Source organism: Typopeltis vanoorti, chromosome 25 (genome assembly GCF_054136105.1).
Source record: "Typopeltis vanoorti isolate ZY-2024b chromosome 25, IOZ_Tvanoo_1.0, whole genome shotgun sequence".
Lineage (NCBI taxonomy): Eukaryota > Metazoa > Arthropoda > Arachnida > Uropygi > Thelyphonidae > Typopeltis > Typopeltis vanoorti.
The window spans coordinates 314,946-332,306 of NC_143573.1; the positions used below are offsets into that span (position 1 = coordinate 314,946).

General features: G+C 37.5%; 1 long non-coding RNA gene across 1 annotated transcript in view; it reads left to right on the forward strand.

The window, feature by feature from the left end:
• Window positions 1–3,197: 3,197 nt before the first annotated feature.
• The window catches only part of LOC150092474 (uncharacterized), a 28,018-nt gene continuing 13,854 nt past the window's right edge, over window positions 3,198–17,361 (forward strand). Inside the window, exon 1 of the long non-coding RNA XR_016550511.1 lies at window positions 3,198–3,235. This is a non-coding gene — a long non-coding RNA (uncharacterized LOC150092474). The remainder of the gene's footprint in view (window positions 3,236–17,361) is intronic.

The following is a 17,361-nucleotide window of genomic DNA, read 5'->3' on the forward strand; positions in this document are numbered from 1 at the left end:
CATGGAATTTGGTTACCATGGAAAGCCTGTTGATGAATCTGAATGCTTCATGTGCATTTCTGTTGAGATATGCATAATAAAAGTGCATATAAGCCATTTCAAACATGAACTTAAAAATTACAAAACACCATCTGACCTCAAAACACTGAAGCAAATAGTAACTGTCACCTGCTCAGGATAAACTTATTATGGTGAATATAACTTCAGATTAATCATTCATGTGATTTTGATATTTTACAGTCACATGATTAATCAGGTTGCAACTACATAAGGTGTATCTTGGAAATGTGAAGTTATCAGACTTATGTCTTATTCGACCTTTTTATTAGTCTAAAGTGGAATCACCTTGTATATTATTGTTTGGTTCATTAATTATAAATAAGGTGTTATCAATAATACTTCATAAAACATGATGAACAAAACACATTTGCATTTTATTATCTTTCTTATACATTCCCTTGACACAGAATAGCAAGAGTGGTAAGATAAATATACTATCAAGGGACAATACAAATAAACTGGAAGAGCTATAATTGTAACTAATTGGATGCATATATTGTGTGAAAGAGTGGCGTTAAGTAATTGAATGAAATGATAAGAGGAACAACAGGAAAATCATTTAACATATTTAAAAAAAAAAAAACTTTTTTAGTCTTAACTCAAACAGTACAACAAAGAAATGCTAAAAGGATCAGTATCCCTCTATGCACGAGAATAGTGCCAAAATGAAGCAATGATGCTAGCCAATATAATAAATGCTAACTGCAAAATTCTTGGTCAAGTGTAAAATTCAACTGGATAGATAAAAATTTTTGTCCCCCCCCCCCCCCCAAAAAAAAAGATTTTTCATAGCATCGGTGGACAGGACTTTTTTTTTATTATAAAAAAAAATGAGTTTTATTTGTATTATATTTTTTGCATAGTCTAAAACTCTGCTCTAGAGAACAAACATGGACCTTTTTCAAGCCTCCAATAATTCCCACCTAAAGACAATTATAAACATCCATGCCCACAGAAGGATTCGAACTGGGAGCCTGTTGGGTGTAAAGCAGATATGCTAACCATTGGCCAACCAGGGTGACATTTGAAACTGTTTCTTTGAGCAGGAAGGTCTTATATTAATGATACTCTTGTATTATTATTGTGGGCTACTCCATGGAGTCCTTACTCATTGAGGGAGGTCCTAAACATCATGCCCTGCACTGTTTAACATTCGCACATTATCTATCATACTTAAACTCATTCACAATCATGGCACCTACAACAAACTAACAACATATTCTGCTCATCCACCATTCTCCAAGCAAAAAAAAATCTAGTTATAAAACCCTTGCTCAGATTTCAAGGATGGCCACTAGTTCTCCCACCACCAGACCTGTTCTGAAAAATTTTCTTTGCATTAATCTTGTAAAAACTCTTCAGTAATTTCTGTCTCATTCATATCACCCCCTTCTCCTCCTGCCAGCCAATTTCTGTAACCCACAAATCTTCAACCTGTTCTTGTAAGCTTTTTTCCAGTTGGGTAAGAAATAATTGAAACATCGATTCAAAGCTCTTGATATCAGTGAGCAAAGAGGTCATTAACTGATTGGGGTCTTGTAATTTCAAATTTATATTATTCAAATGACTAGTTATGTCTACTAAAAATGCTAAATCGCTTTGAAACTTTTCATCCTCCAATTCTTTAATGGGGACACCTTTAATGTCCAAGAAAATCTTCACTTCGTCTTAAGTTCATAAAATCGCTTGAGCATTTCAGCTCTACTTAGCCACCTAACTGCACAATGGTGCAATAAGTATTGTACCATATTCGGCTTCAAGATCTTGCAAAAATTCTTTGAATTCCCTGTTCAACCCTTTACTTTTTATCAAATTAATAGCCTTTGTTACTACATTCATGACGCTGTTCATCTTGAGTGACTTTGCACATAGATTTTCCGTATGAATGAAGCAGTGGCACACAAAGTATTTGGGTTCAATTGACGTTTCTTAAATTCATTCTTAATCAGAGCCACGAGCCCTTTTTCACGACCTACCATGGATGGAGCACCATCTGCATCGAGACCACTCAGTTTTTCATACGATAAATTAAAATCTTTTAATGCTGAATTGACCATTTCAAATAAATCTTCAACTTTAGTTGTCCTCTTCATTGATTTTAAAGCAAGAAATTCTCGTATATTGAAATCCGTAGTTATTCCCCGTATAAATATAGCCATTTGTGCAGTATTTGATAGATCAGTAATCTGATCGATGGCTAATGAGTAAAACAAATTCTGCTGAATCTACTTTCAAAGAAGATTGGATGTCATCAGCGATATCTTTAATATGGTCAGAAACAGTTCTTGATAGGCTAATATTTTTAAACAAACTCAGTTTTTCTGGACATAAAATCTCGACGGCAGTAAGGATGCAATCTTTCACTAACTCACCTTCATTATGGGTTTTAAGTTTTTTAGCAATTTGTTCACACAACGCATAACTAGCTTGAGTTACAGATAGTCTTTCCTGATTAAGCTTTTTAAAAAGAGATGGGCTTTTGATTATATTTTCTTTCAAAGTCGCTATCTTGTCTAGACGTTCTGATCCTTTTAAATTTTCATATTTCTTATGCTTATTCAAATAATATCGTTCAAGATTGTATTTTTCGTAAACTGCAACATGTTCGTTACAAATGAGACAAATGCATTTGTCATTAATTTCAATAAAGTATAGTTCTGTCCATTTTTCACAAAACAGAGCACATTCACCACATCTTTTACGCTTTTCGCTACAACTTGTCATTTAAAAAACCAAAATGAATAAAGTTGTCAACTTGTTAATTACAAGGCACTCGCAGTACTGCATGAGAAAAACAAAGTCGATATGTTTTGACATGCGGGAAAATGTCATGGTGGTAATTGGGAAGCAACCAATCAGAGAAAGTCTGAACTTTGCCCGCGAGAAATGCTCCTGATTTCTTTTTATTTTAATGGCTGGTCTCGATTTGATGTTTGCTAGACGTATGACGGTCATATTTCATGTAATATAGTTATTTTTGATTTTGTATATTTAAATTAATTTAATTATAATAAATTTAAATTATAAAATTTTATTTACATGTACATACGAGTACATCAGCAAAGGGGCGGATTGAAATCCACTCGCGGGCGAGGGGTTCTCCACCCCTGGTATAGATAGATACAAAAGATATTTTTACACGGCCTTACATGACGAGCCTTAAAGGTCGATGGAGGTATTCAGTTAATAATGAATTCTACAGTTAAAATTTGTGTGTTGCTTTCTTATTTTATGAAATTTAAATAAATTTAGTATTTCTTTTATAAAAACAATCATCTGTTCAATAACTAGATGTTTTAAATGAATGTGTTGTTGGCATCATCATGAATTAAATAATGATTAGCACATATAAGTGGGGAAAATAGAATTCATTCCTCCATATTTCCTGGTTAAGAACATTGTCAGAGAGAGAGAAGAAAAATTGGTTAACAGCATTCAAAACTGATGTGTCCTAGTTAATGTTACTTGTGTCTTGGTCACCGAAGAAAATAGAACAAGCTATCGGAGTTCAAAGTTGATAGTAACAGAGTACCTGGTAAACAATCGAGATGTGGATGATGGTAGAAAAGAGGAAAAGGTGTGAAGATGGTGCACAGATTAAACACATGTGCTTATATACCAAGTTCACTATTGACCATGAATCCAACAGCATCCTTCCCTTTCTGCACATTTTATTAATCTACACCAGTACTGCAACATTCGGTTTTTCTGTTCACTGAAAATCTTCATTTAGTGCCAGATATCTATCCATGTTCAGCACTATCATTAATCGCTGAAGATTTGTTATAATTTTATACACTAAGTTCAGACCATCTGTTTTACTGATTCCTTTTGTTGGAAGAATTGAACAAAATGAAAATCACTGTAACTGTTAATGTACATAACCATGCTGCCATCCAAACATTGTCAAATATCGTACCTCAGCTAGACTGCAATTGGATGTAAAAAAAGTGTTGCCCTAACTCTTCCTTAAAAGAACATCGGAACAAATAGCACATTTCTTTGTAAGTTCAATCTGTGTGCCACTTTCAAATCGCTTTAGAAACTCTCCTCTGTTCTACCATGTGTACTTATGAATCAAATCAACATTCTGCAATTAGAATTTAATTTGAACATCTGTTCCTCAAAATCTAAAACTGATACAACATAGCTGAAATCTGTGATGAGTCGTGATTCTATGGAGATCTATTGTTAAAATCTCAACAGTTCTAATTGCATGCCCATGTATCTTAGAGTTTTGGGAAGTAATCACAGTTACTGTAGCAAGATGTTCATAGTGTTTTAACAAATGATGTATGTAACCCTATTCTGATTTTCCAAAAATTAGCCACTTTTATTTCTTCCAGCCATGAAGAGCAAACGTATAGTACATTATTAGCATAGGTGGGCTAAGAATTTATATATTTTTTATTAATTTTATATTCTTTGGAGTTTTATTTATTTTTACACAAACCCTGCTCTAGAGACCGAACATGGAATTTTTTTCAAACCACTTCAAGCAATGAAATTCACCTCCCACCTCAACACATCACAAACATCCATGCCCACGTCATGATTTAAACCAGCAGCCTGTTAATTGGAGAGTGGAAATGAAAGGCACTCGGTGAAACCAGGCCAGCAGACTTATTCTCAACTCCAATAGCATTTCTCTGTTTACTCATATGATTACGATATGGGGTGGATGTGTCGAGTCTTATTTGACAGTTTTGAATATTCTGCGATATTTTCTTTTTTCCCTGACGATGTCCTTGTAATAAGAAGAAATATGTGAGAGCTCAAAAATTATTTTTTTAAGGTGCTAATCATTATGTAATTAATTTATTTTGGTTTGTGAATATTATATAACTACACAAATATTGGGTGCTTTTTTTCCTGTTTGACTATGGAATCATAAGTGTCTGTATGGACCCAAAATTGTGATTGGTAGCTTTGATATGATTTGTCTCTTATACCTCTAGAACCACTGGAGGCCTGAAGTGGCTTCTAGTGGTTCCAAAAATGTTTCATGTTTGGTCTCTGTAGCAAGATGTCTGGACTGTAAAAATGAATTAAAAATATAAAACATATGAAACCTCCATGGAATCAAAAGACTCATCGCAGGGGATCGCACTGTCACACACAGTTTATCATACTGTGCCAATGCATTCCATCAATAACCACTCTGCATGCAAAAAAACCTGCTCATCCCCTTGCTCTCACTCTCCTTATACAGCTTCCTGTGATGACCTCTTATTCTCTTCCAGTCTTCACCTATTCTATGCAAAACCTCCACAGTAACCTGACAATAGTCCCTTAACAACTTATGTCTCAATCATATCCCCCCCTCCTCCTATCCACCAGTTTTTGCAAATTGCATTTTTTCAATCTGCCTTCCTACTCATCGTTCCACAGACCAGAAACCAAACTTAGTCAATCGTCTCTTGAACCCTTTCCAATATTTTTTATTTATTATTATTATTATTTTTTTTTTTTGAAAATGAGGTGACCAAATTTGTGCACAATAATCCATATGCGGTGCCTGATCAAAACCTTATACATTTGAACCATAACAGCCTTATTTCTACAAGTCAATTCCCTCTGCATCACTTCAATTATCCACTGTGATGTCCTCACAGTTTTGTTTTAGCAATATATCACCGAAATTTTAGACCCTTGTCCATAATCTCACATCTCTATCTCCAAGATATTTCCTCCAATTTTGTGTAACCTACATTCCATCTTTACTTCCCAAATTTCAAAAGCTTACACTTCACAACATTGAACTTTAACCCACTTATCTGCCCATTCAACCAGTGCATTCAAGATGCTTTCAAAGCAACAGCCTCTGATCTATTCCTAATAGTTCTCCCCAACTTTGTATCGCCACCCTAGTTGGCCGAATGGTTAGCGTATACGCCCTCCAGCCAAAAGGCTGTGGGTTTGAATCCCACTGTGAATATGGATACTTGTAATTGTCTGTGAAAATACTAGTGTTGGTGGACGGTAGATGGCGTTGGGGTAGTTGCGGTTCGTTGTGCTGAACGAAGACAGTTGTAGAGTAAGTGCCCTCCTTTGATGAGTATGAACCCCTTGGAGGTGTCACGTAATAATAATATGCAAACAACTGCATATTACCATCGAGACCTCCCAGTATCATTTGAGTACAAATTAAATAGCAATGGACCCAAAACAGACCCTTGGAGGTCACCACTAGTAACGCTTTCCTCTTCGAAAAAATATTGCTCCTCCATAGACAACTATTCAGACAGTCAGTCCCCAATCCAGCACACTAATCTACTGTTTAGCGCCATCCGTTCCAATTTAATTATCCGCTTGTCATGCCAATTTATCAAACGCTTTTGCAAAATCAAAGTCTATCACCCTTATCCAATGCATTTGCCACTTTTTTATAAAAGTAAGCAGATTGCTAAAACACGATCTTCCTTTATCAAACCCATGCTGTCCATCAAAGAATATTTTCCAATTGTCAAGCCAGTTTTGAATCTTGGTCCCAAGTTAGTTGGGTAGTTGCCTTTCTAGCACTTTCACCACAACTCTAGACACAGACTGGCCTGTAAAGAATTAGTCTTATCATCTCCCTTATGAATCAGAACAATTTTTCCCTCTTTCAACTCCTTTGGAACTTGGCCCAGTGCAAAATTGATGTTAAAATATATGTTAAAGCTGTTGTTAACTCCCAGGAACCTTCCCAAAACAGGTGGTGAAATTTTAAGTGATGCATCCTTAATAACATCAAGGTTTTTCAATTCCTCGTATACTTCCTGCTCACTAACAGTTCTTCCCACTGTTCAAGTTCTGCATGATGTCACATTCACAAGAATGAAATACGTTTATGAACTGCTAATTCATATCATCTGCAGCGGTTATCATTTTACCATTTTCCCTGATAAATATCAAAGGAAAAAAAATCAGCTAACGCCTTTTTATTCCTGTATAGGGAGTAGGCGAGGCCGTTTTAGCCCTATCTAACTTTCCGAGACTGAGTGGGCAGTTCAATCTCCACTGGTACCCAATCAGAGATAGATGGCCCAAGGCTATCACTAATTAAGCGGCATGCAGTGAAGAGAGGGCTAACGAATGCCGCCATCTCGTGGTACCAATCATTAACACAGTAGTTTTAATGTCTTAAAATAGTGTGGGTTCTACGGTTGCTTTTTTTTCTTTTTTTTTGAGTTTAAGGAAAGAAAACCCGCTTGCCAGTGCCAAAGATTGACTAACTCGGGAACCGGTCGAAAAAAGGCTTAGGAAAAGTTCCTCTAGTCGGCGACTAGAATCAAACTCGTGACGCTCTTTCTTCGGGCGGTTTAGCGCTGAGGAGCGTGAACGCCACTACCACTGAGCTACACAGGCACTCCCAATCAATACCATCCTCCCATAATAATTCTTGGTTTTTTCTGGCCACATATTGAAAATTTTCCATTTTTTTTTTTTTTTTAGCCTCATCTAACTGCTACTTATATTGCACTTTTGCTCTCCTTATCAAGCAAGTAACCTTCCTCGCCCACTCTTTGTAGTCCTCATGCAACCAGTTATTATTACCACTCATCTTGTGCTTCTTGAATAATACCTTCTTTTTCCAGATTGCGTACTTTACTCTTGATTCGTCCATTTCACGCCTGCTCTATTTAACTCTTGACCTGTGGAATACATTCTGATATTTCCCCACCAGATAGTGCTTGATTAAATCCCAAGCAGCATCGATATCCTCCATGCAGTTCCTCATTCCAAGTTATTGCTGCACGTTGTCTCCTGAGATTTTCTTAATCATCAGCCTTAGAATTTCACATATATCCCTTTCTACAGAAGTCTTCATGTGGCTGGCAACCCTGCAGGTGATCACCTCATGGTCACTCTCACTAACTAGTGGAAAATTTGATACCCCTGTTCATCATATCATCTGACACGATGATCAAATCTAGTTATATGAAAAACGTACTAGAGGTTTGCAAATAGCCTTTCGTCGGTAGAAGCAACATAATAAAAAATATGCCACAGAGGATTGTGTTCGTTAATCAATTTATCTTGAGAAAAGAGCATCATCTGAGCTACCTTATTGACAGAGACAAGACTTGAATTATGTGCATCTTAATGTCTGCTTTCCATTTTCTCTTTTTCCCTATTCAACAAAGCAGTAATGCCATAGAAAAATTGCAGACTATGGCAGTATTTTATGCTGTTTCCAGAATATTCTTAAAATATTTACTTATTTCTTCATTAAAAATGAAAGAATATTTGGCATTTCTTGATGCTGAAAGGCTTTGCCGATTTCAAACTTTGTCCTTGACGTGCTTTTCATGGGGTCGAGTAATTTGCATGTTACTCAGTGAGGTTCGGAAATTGGATTGCATTTAAATTTTGTCCTGGACAATGCCAAATCAGAAGCTAGTGTTATTAAAAGAGAAAATTAAACGTATCTGAATTATATGTTTGTGTAGTACACCCATGTAATTCAGACGTAATCTTTTTTTTTATGTGAATTCCATTTAGATGCACGTCTCTATTTTACGTGCACGTGTATTTTGCGTGCATTCCATAAGCGGAATGCACATAAAAAGTTGCTAATTAAAATTTCTCAATCATTATCAATATCATTTCCTATGACCATGTCTGGCACATATCTTTAAGTGTTTATCGGATATGATGACGACGTGTTTGTTTCTTCTTAACCTGGTTAATGGGACAGCAACGCGCTGCTTTACTAGTGAATAATCTTTCACTAGTTGTATAATCAGAATTAAGTGGTTTCCCGTTGCTTTCCTTATCCAATAGTATTCTGCGTCCATACGTATGTGCTCAAAGGACTGGTTTGCCTGTTTTGAAAATTTGGGTTTCCAGGAGGGGAAAAATAAAACACTTCTGCAAGAGACCGTCTAACTCACCCTGGATTAAAAAGTCCCGATAACGGTTCGCGTCATAGACGGGATTCGAACTCAGGTCTTTCCAAAGAAAGGGCTCTGTTGAAACCAACTGAGTTGCGGAGAGCTCAGAATGTGATGATGGAATTCATTTCAATACTACTCTTATCACTTTCTCCGAATTGATCTGTTTTTAGATCAACTGTTTCTTTCCTGTCATCGAAATATTCCAAGGTCAGATTAGTCTGGTTGAATGAGTGGTTAGTGACCTTGTTAAATGGGGGGGGGGAGGTTGGTTTACTTGTTCATCCAGTAGACAGTCGGTTCGAATTCTATCATAGGTGTGGATATTTTGGAAATATCTCTAGATAGTAGACGAATTTCATTAGATGGTGCGAGGCTACTACCCTGCTTAGAGGAGGCTTGACTGGCTCATAAATGTATGTTTAGTCTAGTGAAGGCTTTCCATAGTGCAGTAAGCAGGATGAGCGCTTTATTGAGGTGAGAATTATTTCAGTCAGTCAGATTTGGATCTAGAGATTAGTATGAAACCTTCTTTGTAACTGGGTTGTCAGTTTCCTCCCTGTTTCATTGGTGGCATCTCTTGAAATTTCCTCTCGAAAACTATAGGGTGTGTCCTACACATCTAAATCTTCATCGAAGCCCTTCTTTTACATAAATACTTCTTTCCTGGACAACACATCATCCTATACATAATTTTGCTTTGCAGTTTACTCCGTTACATTAGAATACTAATAAACACGACGATTTCCATAACAAATGCCCTAAAATACCCATCTTCTTATTTTCCACGGGGGTGAGGGATAACTGTCGACTTCAGTGTATCAAGAGTCCTGGCTTATTTCTCAGAAGAAAGATTTATTCATCTTTGCGTGCCTTCGATAAGACATCTGCAAACAATCAGATTTCTTTTCTCCTGTGCATAGGGACCTTTTTTCATTATATTTCTTGCTGTCAAAAAGAGGATCCTCCGTTTTCCCATAGATTTACTGTTTTATGATGCAGGTCTTTTCCACGGGCATTTTCATACTGTTAACCGTCATCGTTCTTCAGGTTTCTTTTAGCCTGTCTTTCCAAACAGTGATGGTCGTCATTCCTTCCTTTTCAAGCTTCGAACTAGCAGACCAGCTTATTCTTTCATTCCATTTCTCCCTCTCTCTCGTTTTCTTTTTTCCCACCAGTCATTATACCCTTCCCACAAAGACAACAGAGTTCACCAAATACATCCGCAGTTTAGCAGTGCCCTGTGTGCATTATTAAAATAGAAAAAAATCATAAATTAAATAACTAAAAATGTAATCCTATGGTTGGAAAGAAATTACTTCGAATGGATTGAGAATGACAAAGTTTATCGTAAAAGTGATCTGCTGGTCGATTTCGTTCAATTTTCAAATTTTGGAGCTAAATATCGCTCTCGATGCTTAAACATTACTTATACCACTTAACGATCCTTCATAGCTCAGTCGATATAGACGAAGAATTTTGCTTAGAAAGACCCTAGGATGCGAACTTTTATCAGGGAGTTTCAGAAGGTGAGTTGGCCGTTCTCATACGGAGGAACAGGATTTTTGTTCCTGTAGAAATGTTTTTCATCCCGGAAGCAAACCAGTAGAATAAACACACCTCACAGACAAAAGAATACTTTTGGGCATACGGTGAACCATCCTTGAATTACGGTTATGACATCCCAGGACACTCGGAAGGTCATTGGCTCTTAATTGCCAGTTGGAACTTCTACTGATGAATCAGGTGGCATAGAATGATCTAGTCAGTGAAACCGATCCCAATTTCTTCGACTTTCCAGCTGCACTGTAAAGACTAGCAATGACAGAAACATATCTGTTTCGAAATTTGGTTAAAATCAGTTGAACAATGCATGGAGCCTCTGTTTTCAGAGGAAACGCTTTCTGATCCTTTCATTTTGGACCGATCGATCTGAATCTCTCTCTCTCTCTCTCTCTTTTACCGCGTAAAAAACAATTCTCAATTTGGTCGAAATCGGGAGCGAACGAATTCACCCGCAGAGGTGTCGATGGAAAACGCTTCCTCAATAACTTCCTTCATTTCAATCAAATTATTCTGAATTTCCCAAAGGTATCTTCATCAAAGCATAAATTAATTTATTGTAAATTTTGTCCAAACTGGTCGAACAATGCTGCCCGTCGTTAGTGACTGGGTGAAAGAGGAGCTGGAGCAGAAGAGAAACACTTTTTTTTTTTCATACACATTATTCGAATTTAATTTTGCAAATTTGCGATTGAAGACCTCTATAGAATAAATGTGGCGAATCAAAATATTCATTTTTGGGCTGAAGATCTCATTTCATCCATGATAATTAATGAGTAACCAGTGACTCGCTACAGAATGCTTAAAAGTCACTGCCGTGACTTCATATTTACTCACAAATCACTTAGTGGTTTGTAATTACTGTACACTTCTCATTTCTGACACGTATATACACACCGTATACCAAAATAGATGGAAATCGATTCGTCTTCCATCTTAGTACTAAAATGTCGCAAGAGATGGCACGACCTGTCCGTGGTACGGTTTGACACCGCTTGAAAACAAAAGAGAGAGGGGGGTGGGAAAGAAATACTACATTTCAGATTTAAGTATTTCTTCGGTTTTCCTAGCAAACTATATTAGTTTTTTAGTTCAACATATCTAAAAATGTACTTTCTGAGCATAAACCTCAAAACAGTCGTGGTTTGTAATTGAATTTTCTACTTGTTTCTTCTTCTTTTGATTTTTCAACTGAAAATCAGTTGTTTTTTTTAACTAGTCGCGCTGTGAAAATTAAACGTCGAATGTTCTGTAAAATTTTTGAGATCAATTATTTCGCACAGGAAAAAACTACCGGGAAAACATTTATTGCTTATTTGTATCTGAAAAGATAAAATTTTAAACAAATTAAGTAATTAACACAGTACAGCGAGTACTCACCTTTTTGTCTTTATTTGTAAGAATTCGATAAATTTTTGGATTCTTTTTCATCGTAACGTGTTATCTTGCATTTCTGTGTCAGCTTCACTTTCTTAAAGAAATTGAAAGAACGAATGTCTATATTTCGCGATGTTACTCATTTTCGGCATAGATAAAACAAAGCGGCTTTCCGTGCATGAATAGTACAAAACGTGATGGTGCAGAATTAATATTTAAAACCACTGCTTTCATGTTAATTTCTGTGGCTTCGCTCTGGTTTAAAGTCAGTATAGCGTTTAACGTCAGTCCCTCACGAACAGCGATTCCTAATTTCTCCAGAGAAGGTCAGTAACGTAGGAGCAGCGAAGATGAAAAGATCGAGTTTGCCACTTCTAATTGCTGAACTCTCATCGAGTGAATTAGCTTCTATCCAGTGAATATTCTCCAGGTAAGTGAAAAACACAGTCTGTGATTTTAGTATGAAGGACGAGCATCGCTTAATTTCGCATTCAATTAATAAAGCTCCACACCGGTCTTTACGTTGATTGCATGAAACTATGAGCGAGTACACGAACAGGAGGAAGCCGTTAGAAATTCTTAATTTACATCTCCAATAACATAAACAACTGAACCTTCGTTTGGTCGCTGTTTTCTTATAGAGATCGGCCAACTCTGACCGACGCAGCCAATCCTTCCGTTGAAATTTCCCTCCAATAATAATAACGAATGAATTGCTGTTTTAGAGATAATACGAAACGCGATAGAACGTCAACGTGATGCATTTTTGCAACCTGCTGGGAGTTCTCGTTTCCAAATAAAAACTAGTGCACTGGTTTTGTTGTAATTGCACTGCTGCTGTGGTGATCGAGTTACACTGAACAAGAGAAGAAACGCACGCATTAGGGCTGTTCAGATTCACAAGCAGCGAATGTGCGTTGGGTGTCTTCGAGACCCGTAAAGAGTACACTGAATAACTTAGCGCCGGAACGTCCTCGATAGAAAAGTTAGAAAGTAACACCAAAAGATAAGGGTGTAGTCAGGCTTTCTAAATGCCTCCTCTGAAACTGAGGTTACCTACGTACTTTTGTTATATATGACCTGTGAGCATATGCTTGAAGCGAAACCGGCATTCAGGGATCAAAAATATATGGCAATGAAATACAACAGACGATTGCTTCGGGAACACTCGCATTAACACGTTTGCCCATCACTACGTAGGTTCTTCTTCTTCTTAATATCGCATTTCTAGAGTTAAGAGTCGTCACAGAGAAAAGCCGACCATTTATTTTACGCGATAAACGATCAGGATCTCTCTCTCTCTCTCTCTCTCTCTCTGCCAGCTCAAATTTTAGTACTGACTTCTGTTACCTTTGTAATTTAGGAGCTGAAGAAGGTGCAACCACTGATATATGCGTAAGCGGCCTGTCGTATTCGTAAACTAACAAGCTGGACATCACAGGTAAATAAATAGAAAAAAGGAAATAGTAAAAAGGAAATATGAATAAAAAGCAAATCTTAACTTATTTCAAGTTTACTGGGATATCCAAATTTGATAATATTGTTGAAAATCAGTAGCGAGGGGACTTTATTATGCGACTCCCACCCACAAACAGTCGTGTCTACAACAGTGCAATAAGTTAGTACCGTGGGCGAGCTAAGGATTTTTTTTTTTTCATTTTAATTTCTAAATATATTTCACATACTCCGTTAACCCTGCTCTAGAGACGAAACGTGGAACTTTTTTGAGCCACCTACCGTGAATTCAAACGCTGGGTAAGTTTTCGTTAATATCAGTCGTATTTTGCATCGCTTCAAGCGAATTTAATGTAGAAATGAGTTACACGATTGGAAGTTTTTTTTTTTTTTTTTCACTTGGTTAGACTACAATAAATTTGTTTGCTTACACTTGGATAAAGGATTAAACTAAATTTATTATGAGTTACTCGATTGTTCGCTTTGTAGTTTTCATACAAAAGAGGTGAAACGTCAAGACTCTGGTGGTGTGGGGAGCTAGTTTTGGGAGATTCGATTAGAATTTGGTGGGTTGTCGTAATTAAGCCTCAGCAACTGATGCCGAGTCCAGTGTTGCGAGTGACACCCGCCTGGTTTTCAGGAAGAAAAGCATTAAAGAAAACGCCCTGCAACTCCCTTACGACACAGAATTCATCTTTGCTTGAAAATTTGTTATAAAGGTTCTTCTCGTTTCACACCGGTTCGAACCCAATCTTCAGCGACCGAAGGCGAAACGTTGCCACGTTTCTCGCAATCGCGCTGTGGAGGCGAGATCTCTTCGACTGCTTACGAAACTACTGCTGAATATGAATCCATTTTTAAGGGCTCTCTCACAAGTAGAAAATGTCAGAGTTTGGGAGGTTGGTATTTCCGAGTCGGCATAGTAATCTTCCTTCTCATAAAGCAGGTATTTTCAAGACATTTATGTTATTCGAGCACTCGAAGTCACCGTTATGCCCGCGAAAAGAGTATCGTAGTTAATGCAGTAAAATAGATTTCTTCGAGAGGAGTTATTTTACTTCTACTGCAACAAAAGCACAATGCTCCTCTTACGAGGGTGGTCTGATATGTTCTCGGCCTCGACCATAGATGGCAACAATATCGGCACGATTTTTTTTTCTCAGTTGGCACATCTGTCATAACCATCCATGTGAAATTGCAAGTCATTCTATCATGTAGTTTGTTTTATAGAGCTGTCTGAAGCGAAAGTGTTGTTTGTATCCTTCGAAATGGATAAAATTGAGTATCGTGCGGTTATAAAATTCTTTGTAAAAGAAGGTTTAACAGCAAAAGAAATTCATTCGAAGTTCGTAAAAGTTTACGGACACGCTTTTCTTTCGTATTCGACAATTAAGATGTGCGGCTGCGGAGTTCCTCTGACTTCTATCTCTTCCCAAAACTAAAACTCTTCCTCGCCGGTCAGCGTTTTTTTTTCGAATCAAAAAGTGATTGCAGCTGTAGAGGGGTATTTTGCAGATTTTACTGAGAACCACTACAGGGACGGGATAATGGCGCTGGAATAAATGTATTAGGCTTAAGGGAGATTATGCTGAAAAATAAAAGTAATTTTGAAATTTTGAATTCGTTTTTTCATTGTCAGGCCGAAAACTTTTCAGACCACCCTCGTACGCGGACATCGATGTCTCCCAAGTGCTGTATTGACAGAAAAACAAAATACTTCGTTGGACGAACCAAGAACTGTAATATCTAGCAACTAACTATTTCTTCTGCATTGTTTTATCTCTTGTACGGTGATAAAAGAATTCAGAACACAACACGATTTTGATCGATATTATCAATCAAAATCGTGTCTTGCTCAGAAAAGTTTTTCAGTTTTAAAAAGTTTGAATTTTGAACTTTAATTTCAAGTCGGAGAGATTATTCTTACAAGTCGGAGAGATTGTTCTTAGAAGCAACAGAAGGTTTGAAACATACTCCAAATCTCAACAAATATGGCTGTATAAATTTGCTTAAGATTTGGGAGACAGTAATCTTAAGACATAACTTGTACCGGCTTTTTTCTCTGTTTATTAGGACTTTAGTCTTTGTGTAGTAACTGCAATTTTTTTTCAGATAGAGGGCGCCTAATTAGGACTTCAGTCTTTGTGTTGCCTCTACAATTTTGTTAAACTAGTCCGTTGATTACACCATGTTGTTGTAGTCTCGCGTATTGTGACAAACTGTGTTTTTGTGCTCTGGAGATGCTGGTTATAACACCAGCTAAATATCAGCAATAAGTCAATAAATTATTATTTACTTATAATTTTGTGTTCTGATATATACCGTCAAAAATAAAACAACATTTAATTTCAAATGGCGTTGATTTCATTTGGCTGGAGGAGTCAGACTGTCTTAATTTGTACACCCTCCCTAACAGAACCTGAAAATTTCAGGTTCTGTTAGGGAGTTCTGTTAGAACGTTTAGGAAATGTTCTATCATATTTGTGTATGCGAGATGTATTTTTCGGTGTGATTTACTGGCGATATCTAATTTACAGAAAGAATGAAAAAGAGAGGGGGAGAGACAGTGTTTGCAATGAGATTTGTGCAGTTTTGTTCGGCACAAGACTTGCCTCCCTACCAGGCTAAGGAAGATGAGACGAGGGTCCGCATGTTGCATCCCGCAACGTAATAACTGAAAATCGACTCAAGCAGAAAGCTTTTAAAGGGAAACCAAACTGCAGTTTTTATTCGTAACGATTACAGTTTTATGACGTGATGTGTTTCATTGTGCCTGAAAATCGCATCGCACTTCTACAAAGAAGTTAACTGCTGGAAGGAAAACTGATTTCCACATCAGGGAAATCCTAGAGGAATTGCTCGGAAAGAATAAATTTCCTCTCTCAAAGTTCAGTTTCCAAGAACATGTGCAATTGCATCACTGGAGTGTTCAAAGAACACTCTCCTTTTAATGTCTGATATTATAAATGCAGTGCTTCTTTTCACACATAGTCTCAATAGGAGAAAAATTTCCGTTGCCCTTCGCTACTCGTGCCGGCTTCGTTAAGAACGCACACCTCATTCTTCTGTGACATGCTCTTGTTGCTAAGCCACGAAAGTGGAGCTCGGCTCTAGATAAAAGGAATTAAGCGACTGGTAAGACAAGAAGACATGCACAGGAATGGGATCGAAGAGGATGGAGAGAGGTTACCTTCCCTCGGGACTATTCCGGAAATGAATAAGAGGATTACACATGCTGGTCAGCCACTGGGGTTTACGAGAAGTCTTCTGCTGGCCACATGAGCCCTCTCTCTATTACGAAGCGGACAAGGAGCGAGAGGTCACGGCCTCAATGTTTTTTGAGTGGAAATAGCAATGAGCAGAGTAAGACAGTCCCGTCCGCCAGCAGTTCACCAAATAAAAATAATGCAAATCGTTAAAGTTGCTTTGACTGTTTGCAAGCCACAAATGCCATCTGCACTAGCCATAGCGGGATGTTACCCCCCCCCCCCCCCCCCGATGGAAAAATTCATAAAATCTAAATCATCACGTGGGTTGTACCAACGCAGATGTTTTTAACAAGTTCATGTTAAAAGTGCGCAAACAGGCGAGCGGAAGCTGGGACTTAATAATTTCTTAACAAGTCCCAATCGCAGCGCTTTTACTTGGCTAGTGCAATTGTAATTAAAACTCTCAAAACTTTCCCAGTTACGCAGCAGCTCTCAAAATATCAGCAACTTTTCAAGGAAGAATGTTTTGCCCCAAATATTTTCGGATTCACGGCAGACTGCATTTTTTTGCATTCTTCCTCCCCTAGGAATTGAGCAGCAGCGTGAGAGTCGGTTTGTTTCGAGTGATCGCTGTCACGTGAACCTCAGGAAAGGACACGGTCGGTTCACCAGGCGCCCATTTATTTATTTACGTTCGGTGCCAAAAAAGTGTAGTAGCTGCAGCAATAATTCAATAATAAACGAAACAGACCGAACTATCATTTCATTTAGCCACTAGATGGCAGCAGCACATCACATCCTTTTTCGAAAAATGATGG